This window comes from Pelodiscus sinensis, chromosome 1 (genome assembly GCF_049634645.1).
Source record: "Pelodiscus sinensis isolate JC-2024 chromosome 1, ASM4963464v1, whole genome shotgun sequence".
Taxonomy (NCBI): domain Eukaryota; kingdom Metazoa; phylum Chordata; order Testudines; family Trionychidae; genus Pelodiscus; species Pelodiscus sinensis.
The window spans coordinates 136,116,240-136,122,415 of record NC_134711.1 but is presented as its reverse complement, the minus strand read 5'-3'; positions in this window follow the sequence as shown (position 1 = coordinate 136,122,415).

Here is a 6,176-nt window from a genome sequence, read left to right as displayed (position 1 = left end):
ACCCATATTGGCCCGAGGAGAACTTTTTCGGGCTCCAGACGTGGATTTCTGGATCCGCTCGACGGCCAGGTTAGGCGTTTTCGCCTTCAAAAGTCGATTTCTGCTATTGCTGCCCAGGGAAGGACGTTTTCGGTCTCCGGACGTGAATTTCTGGCTCCACAGCCCGGGTCGCCGTTTTTGGCATCAAAAGTCGATTACAGCCATCGCAGCCCGAGGGGCACATTTTCGGGCTCTGGACGTGGAATTCTGGCTCAACGGCCAGGGTAGCCGTTTTCGCCTTCAAAAGTCGATTTCGGCTATCGCTGCCCAGGGGAGAACGTTTTCGGGCTCCGGACGTGGATTTCTGTTTCCGCAGCTGGGGTCGCCATTTTTGGCTTGAAAAGTCGATTTCGGCCATCGCGGCCTGAGGGGGGCGTTTTTGGGCTCCAGACGTGATTTTCTTGCTTAACGGCCCGAGTAGCCGTTTTCACCTTCAAAAGTCGATTTCGGCTATCGCTGCCCAGGGGAGAACGTTTTCGGGCTCCAGACATGGATTACTGGATCCGCAGCCCGGGTCTCCATTTTCACCTTCAAAAGTCGATTTCGGCCATCGCGGCCCGAGAAAGGCTTTTTTGGGCTCCGGACGTGAATTTCTGGCTCCACGGCACAAGTTGCCCTTTTGGCTTCAAAAGTCGGTTTTGGCCATCGTGGCCCGAGTAGGGCATTTTTGGACTCTGGACGTAATTTTATCGCCCGGGTCACCGTTTTTGGCTTCAAAAGTCGATTTTGGCCGTCGCGGCCCGAGTTCGGCATTTTCAGGCTCCGGACGTGGATTTAGGCCTCCGAAGCCAGTTTCACCGTTTTCGGCTTCAAATTCGATTTCGGCTATCGCAGCTCGAGGAGGGCATTTTCGGGCTTTGAACGTGCATTTTGGCCTCCAAAACCCGTGTCGCCGTTTTCATCTTCAAAAGTCGATTTCGGCCATATTGGCCCGAGGAGAGATTTTCGGGCTCCAGATGTGGATTTCTGGCTCTGCAGCCGGGTTCGCCATTTTCGGCTTCAAAAGTCGATTTCGGCCATAGCGGCCCGAGGGGCGCATTTTGGGCTCCGGACGTGGATTTCTGGCTCAACAGCCAGGTTAGCCGTTTTCGCCTTCAAAAGTCGATTTCAGCTATCGCTGCTCAGAGGGGGTCTTTTTCCAGCTCCAGACGTGGATTTCTGGCTCAGCAGCCCGGGTTGCCGTTTTAGGCTTCAAAAGTCGATTTCGGCCATCGCGGCCCGAGGAGGACATTTTCAGCCATCGGCCTAGTAGGGCATTTTCGGCCATCGGCCTAGTAGGGCATTTTCGGGCTCTGAAAGTGATTTTCTTGCTCCGCGGCCCGAGTCGCCGTTTTTGGCTTCAAAAGTCGATTTCCGCAATCGCGGCCCGAGGAGGACATTTTCGGGCTCCGGATGTGAATTTCTGGCTCCGCGGCCCGGGTCGCCGTTTTCGACTTCAGAAGTCGATTTCGGCCATTGTGGCCCGAGGAGAGCTTTTTCGGGCTCTGGACGTGGATTTCTGGCTCCGCAGCCCGGGTCGCCGTTTTCACCTTCAAAAGTCGATTCTGGCCATCGCGGACCATGGAGGACATTTTCAGGCTCCGGACATGATTTTCTGGTGCCGCGGCATGGGTCGCCGGTTTCGCCTTCAAAAGTCGATTTCGGCCATCATGGCCCGAGGAGAGCTTTATCAAGCTCCAGACGTGAATTTCTGGCTCTGCAGCCAGCGTCGCCATTTTCGGCTTCAAAAGTCGATTTCAGCCATTGCGGCCCGAGAAGGGCTTTTTCGGGCTCTGGATGAGGTTTTCTTGGTTCGCGACCCGTTTTTGGCTTCAAAAGTTTATTTCGTTCGTCGCAGCCCGAGTACGGCATTTTCGGGCTCCGAACGTGCATTTTGGCCTCCGAAGCCCGTGTCGCCGTTTTCATCTTCAAAAGTCGATTTCAGCAATATTGGCCCGAGGAGAGCTTTTTCAGGCTCCAGACGTGGATTTCTGGCTCGACGGCCAGGTTAGGCGTTTTCGCCTTCAAAAGTCGATTTCTGCTATCGCTGCCCAGGGAAGGACGTTTTCGGGCTCCGGATGTGAATTTCTGGCTCCACAGCCCGGGTCGCCGTTTTCGGCTTCAAAAGTCGATTACAGCCATCGCGGCCCGAGGCGCACGTTTTCGGGCTCCGGACGTGGATTTCTGGCTCGACGGCCAGGGTAGCTGTTTTCGCCTTCAAATGTCGATTTCGGCTATCGCTGCCCAGGGGAGAACGTTTTCGGGCACCGGACGTGGATTTCTGTTTCCGCAGCCGGAGTCGCCATTTTCAGCTTGAAAAGTCTATTTCAGCCATCGCGGCCTGAGGGGGGCATTTTTCGGCTCCACACGTGATTTTCTTGCTTCGCGGCCAGAAAGTGTCTGTGGTGCAAATGCCCTAGCTGGCAACACAAAAAAAAATGTTTGCAGGTAAATAAATAGTTTGATTAGCAAACTACCTGAGACCAGAACAAAACGGTGTCTGCATATGGAAAAATTTCAAGATGGTTTTGAACACACTGGCCTCAAGGCTAGGTTGTCTAAATAAAGGCATGCTATCACAGGGTACTTAAACACCTATTGATAAGATGCACAAGGCTACTTGTTATATAATGCTAATGTTCATAAGTAACCCAGTAATATGTACATGATTTTCTTTTAAAAAAAGAAAAACCTTTAAAATGTTAAAATAATCATTTTGTCTTTGGAAGAGGGAGTTTTAGATTTGAAACCACAGGGCAATGGGGCAAGACTTGTGTGGCCGAGGAAGGCTGCAGGTTTTTCAACCTAGAAACCCAAAATTGTCAGTGTACACTTGGGATGGATTGGTTCCTGCTACTTATGCTAACGTTCATGACCACTTTACTGCAGTTACTAAGAATGTAACAATGTTGAATGTGCAGGATTTTGTATCAAAACCCTGGAAATGGTTAAAAAAATGTACCCAAGAGCACATTGTATGTTCAAAAGCCTTGTGACACTGGTATTTTACTGTTCATACTTGTAATTAGTGTTGGAGCTTCTCACCTGAGAAAGGGGAATCCAAAATTGGTGTATAATGTGAAAAGGGAAATGGAGGCACACCACTAATTTTGTTTTCACGGCTAGATGCAAAGATGCCTACGCTATGTGAGATGAGTGCACATACATTCATGCACTGTTAATTGGGTTTCAGACTGTTGCCCAAGCTGCCCTGGATAAAATCACTATTTTCTGTCGCTCTGGGCAAAGTCACCTAACCTGGATAAAGAGAATATTGGTTACATTACAATCACAAACACATGTTGCCTCACAATATCTTCTCTTAAACAGATTAAATAAAAAGTGACACTACGATTATACCAGATATCGTAGTGTCAAAAGGGGGAGTATGTAGAGATAAAATATTAATGTATTGAAAATGATTCCTCCAAATGGAAGTGACCCCCCATAATTTGTTCCCCACAACTTAAAGTGTTTAGATTTATTATTCATTCATTCTTCTTCTTCTTCTTCTTCTTCTTCTTCTTCTTCTTCTTATTATTATTATTATTATTATTATTTGTTAAGATTGTTAAATGGTTAGATTTATTATTATTGCCCCTTTAGAGTATATTATATTAGGTCATGAACTGTTAAGACTATAATCCTATGTAGCCAGATACTGCCCCCTCCTCCCTCCCGTGCCCCAGGCATGGTCAAGTTTGTGCAAGGCGCTGCTTGAAATTGGCATTGCAGACATACATTGTAACAGTGCATTGTCAAGCCACTAACTCTGCTATGGGAGCCCATCCCTGTAATTGACTAAGGGCATTGTTACATAATTGACGCCTGTTCTCTTTAAAACATTGTAACTTTACTCAGCACTCAGAGAATTTTTTAAGCAATAACACCCAGAAACTTTTGTAACTACTTTTATTATTATACAAAATACTGTATGAATGTATGAGAGAGTGCTTGGCCGATGGATGAATGGTTCTGAGAGGTGCCAGCCTGAGAAGACAGCAACAAAGGGCTGAAGAAGGTATCAGGTGCCAGTGCAACCAAAAGGTGTCAAGTGGAGAAAACCAAGTACTGGCGGTCCACCCGATGAGATCACTGACGAGCACCTGGCAGCCACCCTGGAGACATCAGCATGATGCAGCAATTTCCATAGACTGGCATAGGAAAAAAATCCTATAAGAACTGGACTAAAAAACTATGGAATCAGAGTCCAAGGTTCTGCTGCCAGCCTACCAGGAGCTTCAGATGCGCATCTGATCAGGACTTCGCTCCCCACTACCATCACTTGTGTAGAGAATACCTGGCCAGTATTCTGTCACAAGCAACTTCCAGGCTGGTTACTATACACAGAAATAGAATGAATGGATGTATGAATGTATGGTGTGTGTGTGTGTGTGTATAAGGGTTAAGTAGTGTTAGGAATAAGTAGTTAAACAACGTTGTTTGCTTCTATCTTTTCTTTATTTTTTTATTATTATCTTTACAATAAATGTGGCTTTTTGCCTTATCCCCTCATAAAATCCTGCTTGCTTTTAATTGGTATAACATTTTGGTGGAGAATGCGAAAGGGGGAATATTGGTAAAAGAGCCTCAGGTATTGCGGACATTGGTGTGCACACAGCTGACTACAGAGAGAAGTGCTATTTTTTTCTCTCTTTCTCTTTTCTTTTTCTTTCTTTTTTTGGTTAACCAAAGCCTTCTGACCTCCAGAGGGTAGAGGCTTCACAAAAGAGCTCATAGTAAAAAGAAGCTACTATTATTGAAATAATTTAGGCTGTAAATAGAAGCTATGGTTATTGATTGAAATAATCTAGGCTGTGTAAGAAGCTACGATTACTAATTGGAATAATCTAGGCTGTGTAACTAGAAGCTACAATTATTGAAATAATTTAGGCTTTAAAAAGAAGATACGATTATTCATTGATAGTCTAGGCTTTGTCAATCGCTGCAAGGGTTCAGAGGTGATAAAGGAAACTACACAAGTATTAAAGATGTTTAAGAAAAGAACAGGGAAAGCGGTCTCAGGGGGAGGAATAGAGTTTGAAGGCACTGAAACCTCACCTTTTATAAATAACACCCTTTAAAAAAATCCTTCAGAGATATGGGTACAAGTCCTTGGACTGAAAAAGCCCTTGAAGATGTTTGTAATATTTTGGACCTAGAGGATAGATTGGCACAGTACATGTACAAACCTTCTAATGCTGGCAAAGAAGATGCAGCAGCAATTTAGCTATTATGGGAGGAATAAGTAGTTAAACAACGTTGTTTGCTTCTATCTTTTCTTTATTTTTTTATTATTATCTTTACAATAAAAGTGGCTTTTTGCCTTATCCCCCTAATAAGATCCTCCTTGCTTTTAATTGGTATAACAGGGTCGCTGTTTTCGGCTCCCAAAGTCGATTTCGCCCATCGCGGCTCGAGAAGGGCGTTTTCGTGCTCTGGACGTGATTTTCTCGCGCCGTGGCCCGGGTCACCGTTTTCGGCTTCAAAAGTCGATTTCGGCCATCGCGGCCCGAGGGTGACATTTTCCTACTCCAGACGTGGATTTCTGGCTCGTCGGCCAAGTTTACCGTTTTTGGCTCCAAAATCGATTTCAGCCATCGTGGCCTGAGGAGAGCTTTTTCTGGCTCCAGACGTGGATTTCTGGCTTCGCAGCCCGGGTCTTCGTTTTTGGCTTCAAAAGTCGATTTGGGCCATCGCGGCCCGAGGAGGATGTTTTCGAGCTACGAACGTAGATTTTTGGTTCCGCAGGTCGGGACTCCATTTTTGCCTTCAAAAGTCGATATCAGCCATCACGGCCCAAGGAGGACGTTTTCAGGCTCTGGACATGATTTTCTCGCTCCGCGGCCCGGGTCGCCGTTTCAAAAGTTAATTTCGGCCATCACGGCCCGAAGAGGGTGTTTTCGGGCACTGGACATGGATTTAGGCCTACGAAGCCCGTTTCGACGTTTTCGACTACAGAAGTCAATTTTGTCCATCGCGGCTTGAGGAGGGCGTTTTCAGGCTCCAAACCTGCATTTTGACCTCCGAAGCCCGTGTCTCCGTTTTTGGCCTCAAAAGTCGATTTCGGTCATCATGGCACGAGGAGAGCTTTTTCGGGCTCCGGATGTGGATTTCTGGCTCCGCAGCCCGGATCGCCGTTTTCACCTTCAAAAGTC